This window comes from Agelaius phoeniceus, chromosome Z, assembly GCF_051311805.1.
Source record: "Agelaius phoeniceus isolate bAgePho1 chromosome Z, bAgePho1.hap1, whole genome shotgun sequence".
Classification (NCBI taxonomy): domain Eukaryota; kingdom Metazoa; phylum Chordata; class Aves; order Passeriformes; family Icteridae; genus Agelaius; species Agelaius phoeniceus.
Window position 1 is genome coordinate 9,610,345 of NC_135303.1, and position 15,739 is coordinate 9,626,083.

The 15,739-nt window shown below is 42.4% G+C and overlaps 1 long non-coding RNA gene across 1 annotated transcript; it reads left to right on the forward strand.

Annotated features, from left to right (window-relative positions):
- Nucleotides 1–201: 201 nt before the first annotated feature.
- Nucleotides 202–15,262, forward strand: LOC143692226 (uncharacterized). The gene is made up of 3 exons (XR_013180113.1): nt 202–279; nt 1,159–1,264; nt 10,881–15,262. It is a non-coding gene; the product is annotated as an uncharacterized LOC143692226 (long non-coding RNA).
- The last annotated feature ends 477 nt before the right edge of the window (nt 15,263–15,739 follow it).

The following is a 15,739-nucleotide window of genomic DNA, read 5'->3' on the forward strand; positions in this document are numbered from 1 at the left end:
TGCTAGTGTACAGCACCTTTCTTGCCCTTTCTAATATGTTCTGGCGCTGCTTTCATGAAAAAGGTGCACTTCCTAAGCCCTTGCTTGTTTCTGACTTACTTCCCTGCTTACTGATTTATGTATTCTCCAGGCTACAGCTCGGCCTTCCCAGCTTCTCAGGCATAGAAGTTTCCATGGTAACCTCATGAGCGGAAGTAAAACCGTGGCGGAAATCAGCGTTCAGCCAAGGAGCTGTGCAGGAAAACTGCTCAGGACCAGGTTAGGAAACATTCTGGCGTGGTAAGTGGAGATCCCATCTGGGGCATTCGTGGCTTTCTCAGCTGCCCTTTTACATCTCCTGCCCTTTCCCTGCTGCCCTGCCTCTTGCTCTCAGCAGACCTAGTGCAGCACCCCAAGCACACTGTGATGAGACAGTGGATATCTATCCTGGGCTGCCCTGCCAAGCCCACACCATTATCCCTGGAGAATTTACTGCTGCAGCAGCAAGGGGAGCAGGAACAGGGAGATGAGCCCCTCAGCTGATGCTAGCACCCCTGCTGAAATGCAGCTTGTCAGTTCAGCCCAAGTCTGGACTCTGGCTTCTCTTTGGAGGTGAACACAGGCTCAGAGGTTGTGATCTGTCACGTTGTGGCAGCGTGCAGCAGGAGCCTCAGCCAGAGTGGAGCCAGTTGTCTTGTTTCAGGTGTTTGCACTCATGCCAATAAACTTGCTGGATCATCCATTCTTTGCAGATAGCCATGAGAGCTAAAAATTCTCATATAGAATTATAAAATAGTTTTTTATGGGCTGGAAGGAACCTTTAGAGTCCTATCAGGCCAACCCCCCAGCCACAGGACACAGACACTTCACTACTTCAGGTTGCTTGCACTCCCATCCAGCCTGATATTAAATGTTTCCTGGGAATGGTCACCCACAGCTTCTCTGACCAATCTGTGCAACTTTTTCACCAACCACATAATAAAAAATATTTTCCCTATACCTGCTCTAAATCTACATTCTCTTAGTTTGAAATTATTAGTTCTTGTCCTATCCCTACAGGCCCTACTAAAAAGACAGTCCTTGTCTTTCTTACAAGCCCCCTTTAAGTACTGAGAGGCTGCAAGAAGGTTTCCCTGGAGACTTCTCTAGGTTGAATAATCCCAACTCCCTCTTCCACAGCTTTGTCACAGCTAGAGAGAAAGAGTACATGGATTTGGAGCTGTATTTCCTCGTGCTTCTGCTCCCAAGAATCACTGCAGGCTGAGCACACAGCCTGCCCAGCATGGTAAGACTTTGCTGGTCAAGTTTCTATTTTTGAAAGAAATTGTTTTGAAAAATGCACTGGGCACTCAAAGGAATGGTAGAATTTATTAAAGCATGAAAACAGCCCAGACTGTCCACGTGAAACTTGGTGGCTGCCCTGCAGCAAAACCTGGCACAGTGACACCACCAATAAGAGAGAAAGAAGAAACTGGTAATTATCCACTCTAGTTGCAGTGCCAAGCACACCTGCTCATTTACAGAATCACAGAACCATTTAGGTTTAAAAAGACTTTTGAGATCATCAGCTCCAGCCTATGACCCAACACCACCTTATCAACCACACCATGGCATTGAGTGCCATGTTCAGTCTTTTTCTGAACACCTCCAAGAACAGTGACTCCACCACCTCCCTTGGTAGCCCTTTCCAATGTCTGATCACCCTTTCTGTGAAGAATTTCTTCCTAATGTCCAACCTAAACCTCCCTGGTACACCTTAAGGCTGTGTCCTATTGTCTTGTCCCTTGTAAGCTGGGAGCAGAGCCTGACCCCCAGCTGGCTGCAGCCTCCTGTCAGGGAGCTGTAAAGAGTGATAACATCTCCTCTGAGCCTCCTCTTCTCCAGGCTGAGCCCCCTCAGCTCCCTCAGCTGCTCACAGGACTTGTGCTCCAGCCCCTTCTCCAGCCGTGTTGCTCTTCTCTGGATGTGCTCTAGCCCCTCCGTGTCCTTCCCAAACTGAGGGGCCCAGAACTGGACACAGCACTTGAGGTGTGGCCCAAACAGTGCCAAGTTCAGGGGAGGAATCACTGCCCTGGTCCTGCCGGCCACACCATTCCTGACACAGGCCAGACTGCCAATGGCCTTCTTGGCCATATGGGCTCACTCTGGCTCATGTTCAGCTGCTGATCAGGCACTGAAAGAAAGGTTGAGCTGTAAAGAGAACTCTTTCCAAAATGCACTTTTCCACACTTGGTGGTGTCCTTAAAGCCCAGTGTGTCCTGCAATCAGTGGGAGAGGAACTATGTTCAAACCTAGTCTGAAATTTGCTCTCATGAAACTTAGAATATTTTCTAGTGACAACACAAAGTATATTATGCTTCTTCTGATTTTAGGAAGGCGTTCAGCAGCAGCATTTTCAGCAATTCGTTTTAAAGAATATTATCTGCTTATTTGCTTATTTTCCTGTATGATCTGCTTAAACTCACAATTCTAGGGTAATCTTGAGGAAAAAATATTAAGAATTCGTGGAATCTAGAGAACATGTGGAGTCATGCAATTCAGATTTATTTTAATTATAATTCTTAGTTCTCTGTATGCTCTGCCAAAGGCAGAAGCAAAACTAGTTGTGGAGCAGTCTGGGAATATTCCTTCCCTACCCCTGCAGAGCTGGCTGCCAGCTACCAGCAAACATCACCTACTGGCATGCCTATTTGTTGTGGAAGCAAGTAATTAAGCTAAAGAAGGAAATTCTTCCTGTTCTGAAATGTACTTCTAGGAATGCACTGTCCTCAACAAACTGTGAAAGTAGTATTTTGGCCTGATTTCTCAATACAGTAGAATTCCTTCAGATCCAGTAACTGGCTAACCAGCTCTGAAGAGGGATGCAGTGTTAATAACTTTCAAACTTCATCATGGGACCCAGTTCTTCTCAGAGAGGGAGAGGTCAATCAGCTCTGACATTCTGCAGTACACAGTGAAATATCTGACCCTGTGAGAGCAAGGCGGTGAGAAAGACTTGCTATGGTCAGTGGGGGAAAGTCTAGAGCAGAAGCCCTCTAACAAGAACATATATAAATTGAAAGAAAATTATGTCTCTGAGGTGTTTCTTGAATGCTTTGTTATTCACTAGTTCTGCCCGACCAATGCATGGTGTGTTCACTCTGCATTTGGTATTACCACACAGCCAACACAATGAAGAATCACTAATACACTAAGCTGTAAACTTGTGTCTCCATCTGCCAGGGATTAGCCTCCAGAAAAGAGAACTATTTTTTTGCATTAAATGCTAGAACAGCAATTACTTCTTACTGGGGCTGGAAAAATCAGGCTACATTTCGCTCCTCTGAAGAGTGACAAGTTTCTCACTGTCATTGCTCTGATTACCTGACCATAAGCTGCATTTTTGTAGCTCTCTGGATGTCTGCCCTTGAGCCATCTCAGTAAAAAATGTGCAAAGCACTGTCTGATGCACCTTGGAGAGTGCAAAGCAAGGATTTGATTTTAATTATTGTGAGTATAGATTTATGTAACTGACAAGATGACAGAGATTGAAATACACCAAAAGATCTGACAGAGAGGTCTGCTATTGATGTAGGCGTAGATCAGAGTATTCCTTTGTTTCTGTCTCCTTCTTTACACTTCATGTTGCATTGGGAAGAGGTGTGTAGCAGAGACACTCCTAGGAGCAAGGCTGAAGGACCACTGCCTTTTCAGTTCAGTCTTCATTTATATTTGTAAAAAACCACAGGTGCAAGGCATCATCATTTTTACTGCAGCACATGTATCAGCACTGGTAGGAAGTCACAGGTGTCAGAGCAATGGGGATTTTGCCTACAGACTTCAATTATTCTCCCTGGACTCAATCTCTGAAGGATTCTCAGATTGAATGTCTCACGGATACCAGGTCACCTGAAGCAGCATTTTGTTCTCTGATCCTCTCTGCCTGGGTGCTAAAATTAGAGAAACAAAGGCGCTTGATGGAGATCTGCCTCCTCAGAATGTTTCTTGGTTTGCTCTGACATGCCCCAGCACTTAAACTCAGCAGTGAAAAATGCTAAGCAGTTTGTCAGTGTTGGCACAAAAGCTGCTTTACACAGTGTTCTAGGTCTTTTCTTCTTTCTGGCCCCTTCTTGTGGAAGTTTGCTGTAATATCTGTAAATAAACGTGCAATTAGAGCCTACACTGAAGCTGCCTGAAGGTCAAAGCTGCACATGGTAGTAAAAAACACTTTACTTGTTTCCTAAGCAGTGTTCTTCTAACCTTAACAGGCAATTAAGGTACCACACATAGCTCATGTGCTAATTTTCAGAATGCTTTTTCCGTGCTGGAATTAATATAACATGCAGGAAATGCCTTGTGAATAAATTAATCTGTTGGCTTGGCATTATGTTTTCATCCATTTTTGCAGATTTATGTGACCATCTTATTGCCTGGAAAGATACACAGTCCTGAAAGGGAAACTTTCCTTCTGAACCTCAGCTCTGACTTCTGTAGCTGCTCTGTGCTTTGGCAGCTGCAGGAGGAGGTTGTGTCTGAAGCCTGCCAAAACTTCCCTGATAATTGAGATGTGTGTTTGAGTTGCATCCTGTTGCAGTGTGATGCCATTTCCTGTTTCACCTATCCCAACCCCCCAGGTGTGCCAACCTTTCCTTTCCCCTTTGCCCTCCTGCTAGGAGCTGTCCATCAATCTTAACGTTCCAGGAAGGGCATCGTGTGGTTGGCAGAAGTTCAAAAGATGCCCCTCAGGTCCAGACTCATTGGCCTGTCCAAGTGTCTGTATCCCTTGAGCCTTCCCTTCCTCACACCTGGTTGGTGCCTCACCTGTCCCTTCCCCTCTCCCGTTCCCCGGGGCTTAAAAGGAGACGGGACCATGCGGTTGGGATTCTATTGGGAGCGGTTACAAGATTCAGAGGTCTATCATCCTGGAATAAAACTCTGGATTAAAACTCCACGATAGAATCCTCTCCTTTCTCTTCACCGTTGCCTGAACCTTTTTCACCAGAGGTAAACTGAATTTCTACTATGCCTGGATTTGTTCCCAGTGCCCAGCTGCAGCACCCAGCCGGCCAAAGGTATCTCTGAGGTGAAACACCACAGCTGCAGCCTTTGGTCCAGCAGCAAGGGTGAGATGGGGCCAGGCACATCTCATCCGGAAATATTGGGATTAATATTCCATAGCATCCCAGATCTCCCTGACAGAGAATGTTAGCCAGGGGGTTTAGAGGTTTGGTGGGTTTTTTGTGTGTATTTTTGTGTGTGTGTGGTTTTTTTTTTGTTGTTTTGTTTTTTTTTTTTTAATTTTTTTTTTAATTCTGTGTGGTCTTTTTTCTTTGGGTTCTTTGTTTGTTTATTTGTTTGTTTTGCGTTCTTTTCAGTGCTTATTGCTGTACAAGCAGAACAAAGTGGGGGCTTGTCCCTGGGAGCTGCAGTTCAAGACAGGTGCAGGCAGCATTTTGCAAACAAGTGAATAGTTCAATAAACAGAGGAATTAGCAGAGCTATGTTTTCTGAGTGTTTCTCTCCAGGTGATTGATGCAGATAGGCATGATAACACAAGTGCTGGTGACAGCTTGGTTAGCAATTAAGAGTATTTATAGAATTTTCTTACCACCTGGATCTTGCTTTATCATGTTTTTCCTGCAGTCAGCATCCTTTTAGCAGAGGCTGTGTGATTCCTCTCTCCAGCACAGACTAGTGGCTAGTCACCTTTTTTTCTCTCCTGCCAAACTGAAAATTATGATGGATGCAGAGGTCCTCAGGGAGCCTTCCACAGCCCTCATTTTTGTAGCTAGGGTAGACAGAGTGAAAGCACAGGAGGTACATAGATAGGTTTGGACTGGGAGCAAGCAAAAAATCAAAACCTGATTGTGTTTTGTTGCTATCTTGCTTTTTCTTTCTGGTCTTTAGGGATCCTCTGTGATTCATCAGGCAGAGGCAACTAAAGGAAGCAAAGTAAATTAGTGTGTGTTGAACTCTTTACTATTATTGTGTAGAAGAGAGTAAGGAATCATGAACAATTATTTTGATCTTAATGGGAATTATACTGGAAGAAGAACATTGGTTTAGTGCCATTCAAATGACACAATCAAATCAAGGGTATTAAAGTGAGCAGTTGAATTGGATTACCTAAAGGATTCAGGGTGAAAGGAGGGTGTCCTTAATGAGCATAAGGGATCATGTTAGCTCTTTACCTGTGTTATTGCAAAGAGTGGCACAAACCCATGAGTGAAGCTGAGGTCAGCCAGAGCCAGGGTGTCAGAATCTGACTATAAATTGCATCAGATGAAAAAGTCAAACATAAGCCAACCAAAAAAATGAGTGTGAAGCAGGTGGGATTAAGCTGTGGGTGACACTGATGGACTTGTTGAAAGCAGTTTGAGGAGGTGGTGTGGTTTAACCCCAGCCAGCAGTCCAGACCCACAGAGCAGCTCACTCACTCCCCTGCCAGAGGAATTGAGGAAAATAATCAAAAGCATAAAAGCTGGAAAACTCATGGCTTGAAATACAAACAGTTTGATAGGGAAAGCAAAACCCATGCACATGAGTAGAGCAAAACAGGAATTAAACTCCCTGCTCCCCACAGGAAGGCCGAGCAGGGCCCTGTTGCATGTAATGGTGACTTGGGAAGATAAGCACAAGACAAACACCATGACTCCACATGTCCCCCACTTCCTTCTTCTTCCCCCACACTGAGCATGATGCCATATGGTCTGGAATGTCCCTTTGGACTGTTTGCATCTCCTGTCCTGGCTCTGTCCCCTCCTAAACTCCCAGGTACTCCCACAGGCCTCCCCAGGAGGAGGAGAAAAGGCCTTGGCTCTGCTCAAGCAATAACAAAAACATCTCTATATTATCAGCTCTGTGCCCAGCACGAATCCAAAACACAGCCTCATACCAGCCCTTGGGAAGAAAATAATTCTACCCCAGACACAATGAGGAGAAAACACTTAAAATCCCTTGCAGGGTGATGTCTAGAAGCTTCCCCATATTCCAGAGTGGGGAGCAGAATGCACTTTGCATGGACAGCTAGCTGTACAACTGTGTTTCCACTGAAGACTAAAACTGGGGTAGCCTTTCTGAAGACAGAGAAGCCCATTCACACCCAAACACATGAGCAGTGTGGCTGCTGAGGAGGAAGCCAGCTGTCCCTGCTGTCCCAAAGGACTAGAACAAAAAAAAACCAACCCCAAAAAAAACCAACAGGGAGGCAATAAATGAACAACCTTTAGTAAAAAGTACTGTCAAGCACAAGGCTAAATCTGATACTTACCAGGCTGGTGCCAGAGTGAAGCCTATCTCTAAAAGTTCCTTGTTTAGTTCCTGGTTAAAGCTTGCTATCTTTTCTACTGGCAAACAGACAAGTGCCATGCACAGCATTCTGAGTGTTCTGTTCTCCTGATGTTAAGTGGTGATAAATCTGAAACGGGATTTGCATTGGAAAAGGAGATGAAAACCAAGGGGTTTTTATAGATTTGAGTTTATGCATGCCTTTTGGATGTGTGCTATATAAAACTAGCTTGGAAAAAAGACCCAAACAAATATTAATTCCAGCCTCCCATCCTGCTATTTGCTGAGGAAAATATGGTATAGATGCTGTCAGCCTGCAAGTGACAAGGCAAGAAATGTGTCTACACACTACTAAAACAAAACTGTGAGAACTGTGTTTGTTGTTCATCCATTTTGCTTTCAAATTAATATTCTAAATTATTTTAACATTTCTTCCTGATTTTGTTCACCTTGAAGATTTCTTATCATAAAAACAAATTATTGCAAAGCAAAAATCAGCTGTTGAACAGAACATAGACTGCTACATTGCAAAATTAATCACTATGAAATTAAAAGCAGATTCTGACGAGAAAATTTGGAGCACAATCTTCTCAAATGTGGCAGACGTGAATAAAGGGCAAAGTGTGTTGTGTGTTCTTGCTTTAATCTCCTCAGAATGAAGTTTATTTTCCTTCTTTGTTAGGCATAGGTATCGGCAGGAGGAAACATTTAAATGCACAGACAAGGCTTAGGGATCTGCAGCAGTACAGGTGTGTATCTCCTTCATCAGGATCTTTTTGCAGGGTTTTTACTTCATCTGTCTTTCCAAAATGTCCCACACAAGTGTACAAGACCTGGACCCTGTAATTTGTCTAATCCACTATAGGGTGAAAGGACAAGAGGAAATGCCCTCAAGTTGCATCAAGGGGTGGGAGTTTGTATCAATATTAGGAAAAAAAAATTCTTCACTGAATGTGTGGTCACGCATTGGAGGAGACTGACCATGGAATCGCTGTCCCTGGAAGTGTTCCAGAGGTGTGTGGATGGGGCACCTGGGGACATGGTTTAGTGGTTAACAAAGCAGTGCTGCATTAGCCCAATGAACTTTGAGGTCTTTTCCAACCTTAACCATTCTAGGAGTCTATCTTCCAGGAAGACAATTAATGCTAATTCCTGCTCATCCAAATAATGCTTATCCTAGGAACAGCCCCTTGGACTTCTATCATGCAGACATCTTGCATTTTATACCCACCTTTTCTAGCATGTGCTAGTGAGCTGTTAGCACCACATGAACTCACACCATCAGTTTCAGGTGTAAAGCTGTGAAAGACTTATACTGCCTTTAATATGCAGTTTCTGATCATTTTGTTGCTCATGTGGCTTTCTGGCATCTCAAGTTACAGTGCTGGAGGACTGGAGGCATTGATTGCCCTAAACATTATGTCTTGAAAACATCAAACCTCTGTCCTTCTGCAATGTGCTGTATCAAATGCATCCTGAAGCATGTTTACATTTTACATTTCTTCCCTACACTGTGGTTTTTAATAAACTGAAACTCTCTTTTAGAGTTCTGTCACCTTCTGTGTTCTATTAATGACTCACCAAATGTTGTCCTGGGTCTGGGATTTATATTCAAGCTGGGTGAAACTGAGGAGAAAACAGACCCAGGTATTTTTTTTTTAGCAAATGTAGACGTAGTATTTTTGCATGGAGAATGTGACACACAGACATTCCATCACACATGGTCATCTGGTGTGCCGTACAGCTCCAGCTGGTGGAGATGGAGGAATATTGATATTCAGAAATCCCATATCTGAATGTGTCTGAGTGCAGCAGAGATCTCTTGTCAGTATGCTCAGGCCTGCACATGTCTAATTTCCACAAAACTATGTCTGATCAACAGTCTTGAGGAATAGGTACTTTATCAGCCAAATCATGAGGCAGCACACCTTTGTGGTAGCTTCTTCAAAATCTCCTCCAACAGTGTTCTGCAAATCTCTGTGCTGTTTGAGGAGCTTTAGAGAACCAAAGTAAAAGACTTTGGTTCTCTAAAGTGAAGCAAAGTGACTCTCTAAAATGAGGATTTTTGATAGGAAGGGACTGTGTGATATCCACAGAAATGTTAGGGAATGTAGGAAATGCAAGTGATGCAAAGAAATGGACATTTTAAAACACACATTACATCTCCCAGTGATGACCTCCACATTCTACCCCTTCTAAGAGAAGATTAAAAAATATCATTGTGTTTGGCCTGTGGATCAGGTCCTTCATCTTTTACTTAATTTGTTGGCTCAGTTTCAAGGATTTCAGCAGGGTTGTATTGATTTCTGTTTCTTGAGAATCTGCCTACCATGTTTGATCACATTGGTCTGGTTTTATGATTGGGGTTTCATGTCTGAGGATTGTCAGTCTCCTGAGAAAGGGTATGAGTACTGTACAATACCTCAAATTGTGCTGGGTGTTATTTTTAGGCAGCAGGAAGTATAACAGAAAAGGAAAAAGCTACTGTTTTAATGTACTCTGGCCAGTGGTAGAGGCCACAGTGTTCCTTTAGCAGATAATCAGAGAATCATAGAAATATTAAACCATTTGAGTTGGAACAGTCTTTGAAGACCACTCTGTTCTAATCCCACTGCCTTGGGGCAGGGGCAACTTCTGCTAGACCAGATTGTTTATGGGGCCATCCAACCTGGCCTTGGACACTTCCAGGGATGGGACAGACACAACATGTCTGGGCAACATGTTCCAGGGCCTCACTATCCTCACGGTCAATAATTTCTTCCTCGTATTTTATCTAAACTTACCCCCTGTCAGTTTGAAGCTATCACCCCTCTTCCTAGCATGCCCTTGTCCTACAGATCTCATGGAGCCCCTTTAGATACTGGAAGTGTCTCCAAGGTCTCTCTGGAGCCTTCTCTTTTCCAGACTGGACAACCCCAGCTCTCTCAGCCTGTCTCCATCCTTCTCAGCATCTTTGGAGACTCCTTTGGCCTTGCTCCAACAGGTTAATGTTTCCTTGTGTGATTCAGACTGAAGTCATAGCAACGATCATGAGCAGGAGTCAGAATTTTCTATTCAAACCAAACAAACTTTTGTCAGCACTCCATTTTTAATATTCTCTGCAGCATATTCAATAATGTAATTCTCCAGTGCATGTGAATGTTTAAATATACCTCCAAAGGAGACAAGACACTGGCTCATGGAAAAATTGCTCTGAAATATGTAATAAATTTTGATATACTGAAAATCCAACAGGTCTAGACTGAGTTATAATGTTAAGCTTCTTTTGGGACAGTTTAATGCGAATGGGAAACTTTTTTCTTTTGTGCATACAACTTTTATCTAAGGTGGTGGCTCTTGGTTTGGAAAAGATAAACTTTTTGTCTTTTGGAACATATATTAATTTCTGACATTTTGTCCAGAATAGAGCAAGATTTTATTAACATTGTGTGAGGTCTCAGGAGAAACCTAAACATGTTAAAATACACAGATTTAAACATAAATTGCTAATTTCCTTGTCTGTGAGTAAAAGGGAAATTTACAGGACTTCAGCAGAAGGCTTTTGTATTTTCAGCAGCTATTGTGTTTTTGCATGGAAGTTGAAGGGATGGGATGTTTTTCTTGACCTTTAATACTTATCTGTGTTCCATTTTTCAGGGTTGTGTGGCATACCTGATATCATGAGGAATCTCTCTCACAAGCTGCTTTGTGCCCTTCACACAGCATGAAACTGTGCCAAGCCAAAGATCCACTGCATGTGAGGTTCCACAGCCAGTGTTTAGTCTCTGAGTAACCAATGCAGCTGGTTGCTTATCTGCTCACTGGTTGAGTAGATTGAGGAGCAGAGAAGGCCTTGGCTCAGGGCAGTAATGAAAACATCCCTGTGTTATCAGCTCTGTTTTCTGCACAAATTCTAACGCAGCCCCTGTGAAGAAAATTAATTAATTAATGATTTGCCATAGCTCTCTGCTTTTATGGTATTTGTACCACTGCAGGTGAGGCAGGAGAACTTCACTCTCGTTATTTTGTGGTGAGTGCGAGCAGCCAGAGAGTGGTAATGCCACTCTGCATTCACAGAAAAAAAAAGACTGACTGAATAAAACTTATTCAGTGTGGACCTGGAAAAGTGAGAGCATATTTTAATGTCAGAGAAGAATGAAACCTTTTTATGTGAAATTGCTACCTGCAGAGAAGGGTACTGCTGACTGGGGCACTAAGTGGCTGAAGAGCAATATCACAGTGTAGTGGGATGGGGCAATGCCTTGGTCAGCAGTCGAATACCTTAGCAAGAAGTAAAAAAACTGATTAATAGCAAACAACTTTTCTCCCAAAAGCAATGTACCTGATCTCCAGTGCAGGACAATCTACTGTGAGACAATAACTAGGAGCTGTATACTATAGAAAAAAGGAGAGTGAACCACAATGGGGGGAAAAACTGCCTTTCCATCTAGAGTTATTAACTGGAGGAACTCCTTTTAATCAAACAGATTCCAAGCAAATATACAGGTGCCTAAAGCAGTGATTCTGCCTGAGCATTCTCACACCATTCAAGGAGCCTTGCTGAGGTACCTGCTAGTATAAACAAAGAACCTGAGACCTGCCTCAAATCAGGAGCATTCTCACCTTTATTCAATGACTTTTGAATAGTATGACAGTGGTATTTTCTACATCACTGTAGCTTCATTTTTCAGGAAATTACATATTTGACTGCAAAGTTCCTGAATGATCTTGAAAACCGCTAGCAGAAGGCAGGCTGAGAAATGTGGATTGATTAATTTTCCCTAAAGAAGGCTTTCATTTGTGAGGTGCTAGAATGTAGTGGAGCTTGACTTCTTTGTCCTCAGATGCTGCTAACTACATGGTGAAAAATTCACATTACTTTTTTTGGCGGCTGTCAATGAGTCAAAGAGACAAAAAGATCCATTTCAAGGTCGGAACCAGAGAGGTTCCTTTGGGTGGCCATACTAGGGGAGTTGGCATAGGCCTGTGTCCTGCCAAAACTGCTTCTCTATTAAACCATTCAAATTGCATCCTCCAGGACAAAATGGACAGTTTCTAAAGGATCTTCAAAGCTGATGGACAGGGGAGGTGGCTGGTTACTGATTTATAGCAGCTAGCCCCAAAGCCAGCAGGACAGAGGATGTGTCTCTTGGTATTGGGAGACTGAGGAGGGAGACAGCAGGGGAAACAAACATTTCTTTTAGGTCACAGAGAAAATGGGTGGCAGGGCTGTAACCTCTAAAAGCCAGGATAAGAGAGCAGTGAGCTTTGGAGAAGGGAGAATTGCTGTGCCAGTACTGCCAAAGACTCTCTGCACAGCACATTCTGGTGATTCAGAGTTTATAGTTTTGATGTGGAGTTTGTAATGGTTCTGATTATCTGTCCAAAAATGTTTTTATGAAACTGGGATAGAAGCTGTTTTTTAGGACAAATGGGTGCCCTGGCCTACTTCAGTCTGCTTTGCAGAGTCAGAATATCATGCCAATAGATGATGTACTCTCAGTAATTCAGCAAACAGTTTTGTCTCCTGCTGTGTGGTCCTAGCATTTTATTCATAGGAATGCATGCTGTGATACCGATGTCACAGTCCAGGAAATGAAACATATTAATGGTTTGAGTAGTACATGTTAAAATGAGTAGCAAAAAACCTCCTGTTGTTTGCACAAGAATAAGCAGGGAGCTTGGTTTTTGGCTTGCCCTGGTGAATGAACACCAGGGCAAGCCAAAAACCAAACTGTTGTTGAAGTGGGAGAATAATAGATGCAGGTGGTAGAATAGTTTAACAGCAATAAATTATTCAGGAATGTTGATTCTCTGCCAGCAGCTTGCTAGCTAAAGGTGTTTGGAAAAATTACCATTCTCTCGGAAAAAAATCTGCCAACATAGATTTACCTGAGAAAAGCTCCTTGAAAATATGGGATTTAAAAAAAAAAAAAAAACAAACTGGAAAAATTGGACCCTTTTAAGGTGTTTCCTAGTGAATTGATTCTTTCCATAAAATAAGACAAGGGAGGAGGAACTGAATCTACTTATGGGAGTTATTTATTTATGTACTTTATTGATGAACCCTGGTGTTTCACTGAATGTTGCTAAGGCAAAATTCCTGTCCTTAAAATGAGTGTTATGATAAAAAAAGAGAAATTACAGAATTATACTCCATTATGGATTGATGGATGCATGCATTAATTGAATGTAAGAGGTGGAATCAGTCAAGCTATGCAGGCTGGAGAGAACCCCTGGAGGTCGCTGGTCCTTTTTGTAGTTCAGGTTTCTTTGAGCTGCTGGGTTCAAATACCTGCAAGGCTGGAAATTTTACAAGCTCTCTGGACTCCTGTGCTGGTGTTTGACCACTTTCATGGTGACCAGAGATCTCCTTTCCCCCAGGTGGGTGAGTCTGGCTCTGCCTTTTCTACACCTTCCCTGGAAGTAGTTGGAAAAATTACAGCATCACCCAAATGATTACACAATTTAACAGGTCTTCTGCATTTTTCATTCACCTAGTTTTGAACTGAATACCTTTTCTTGGATGCCTGTGGATTTGTCTCCTTTTCTCTGTCAAACAATTTTCTGATAACCTAGTCTGAAGATTCTGATCTTGTGAAACCAATGGTAAAAAATGAAAGCCTTAGTCTTAAGGTGAATTTTTTTTTCCTGGTGGTCTGCCAAATAGCGTAAGCTAAAGCATGGCCAAAATATCCCACTATGTGTGAGAAAAGATAATGGAGTAACATTTGCCATCTGCTGTGTAAAGACACTGACTTTTTTACAGTTTAAAGAAAAAATGGAGTATCAGCTATCTAGGGGAAAACAAGGAATATTTGATGGGTTAGGCAATAGAGAGGTTATGACCAAGCTCTCATATCAGGATTTTTTGTCTAATTGTGCTTTACTCACTGGAGATATTACTTTCTCAGTAGCAACTTTTCTCTTGCTTAGTGTTGCCCCTAGTTTTGGTTTAATTAAGGACAACTTCTCATTTAACTGCCTTTAAACTGGGGTGATCATTCATCTCAGCTGGGACACAAAGCAGCTTTCTCTGCAGTAAGAATTCGCTGCATGGACAAGGGGAGGGATTATTTAAACTTCTCTTCAATTTCCACTAGCAAATAAGGATATCTCTTTTTAAAATCTCTGTAAAAAGTATCACTACAATAGCCGGGGGAGGCAATGTCGTGTCTCATGATTTTGCTGAGGGCAGGGGTCTCACAATACATATAAGAGAAAAAAATTGCTCTGGGAAAAACTACCCACATTGACAGTGACACCAAAGACACTGGTGCATGGCCAGAGCTGAAATAAAGTACTGGAAGAAGGCATTTTTAGATTATATATCAGGAAGAAATTCTTGACTGTGAGAGTGATGAGATGCTGGCACAAGTTTCCCAGAGGATCTGTGAATGCTCCATCCCTGGAATTGTTCAGGGCCAGACTGGGCTCTGAGCAATTCCTAATGGTCTAGTGGAAGATGTCCCTGCCAATGGCAGGGAGATGGAACTAGATGGTCTTTTAAGTTCTCTTCCAACCCAAGCCATTCTCTGATTCTGTCATTCCAAATGTCTTCTGAAGTCAGGGCTTTCATCCCCCAAAATCATATTCTCAGGAGGAAATAATTTGTTGACAGTCAAGTGAATCCTCATCAAACAATTTCAAACACGCTTTCTTTTTCTTAGGAAGGACTGATGTTATCATCAAGGTCTGATAATTGCCATTAGCACATGAATGCCACAGCTTGAGTATGACATACACATATTGTATCATTTTAAAATTTCACAGCTCTAAGCAAACTTGTGTGTTTGGGGTTTTATTCATTCCCTGAGATACATGCTGTGTGTTGCTTCTAACTTTCTCCTCTCTGTGGTTTTACTGCTTATTAGATTTCTTTTCATCATAAATGTAACACTTTTTTTTCTCAAAAGTGAACATTGAGTCCTAATATTTGGATTTGTAACTGTTCTGATGGAATTTCAGGTATCTGATTGCTAATGAGTGGGAATAAAGTGAATTTGTTTAACCTGAGACAGACACTAAGAAAAACCCATCTAGATGCTAAGAGATATGAGTGTTGTCTTTCTGTGAAACATTATTTTGTTTTGTTGGTAGAACTGATGAATAAACTGTCAAAACTCTTTCATGCCTTACCATGTGGTTCACAGAATAAGTAATTTTTTAGAGGAAGAATTATTCATTCACAGTTCTGGCATTTCAAAAGTCTAGCTCTCTGTTTTGGACGCAGTGAAAATCTCTAAAATACCTTTGCCTGGATGCTCCTTGCTGATTTTCAGCAGAGAGCTTGAAAATAGCAGATTGCAAAATTTTCATTTTGTGACCATCTATTGTGACATCTATTGGTGTCTATCTTATGTCCCTGTTGTTTGCAGGGATTTCCAGGTCCCCTGAATACCTCAGGACAGATGTATCTTTATATATCTTCTTCTTTATCTCAGGAGTGCATGCTGGGGAGAAGAGAAGCAGAGTGTCACTTTACCCTGACAGCTTGTGCAGACACAAAGGCTGGC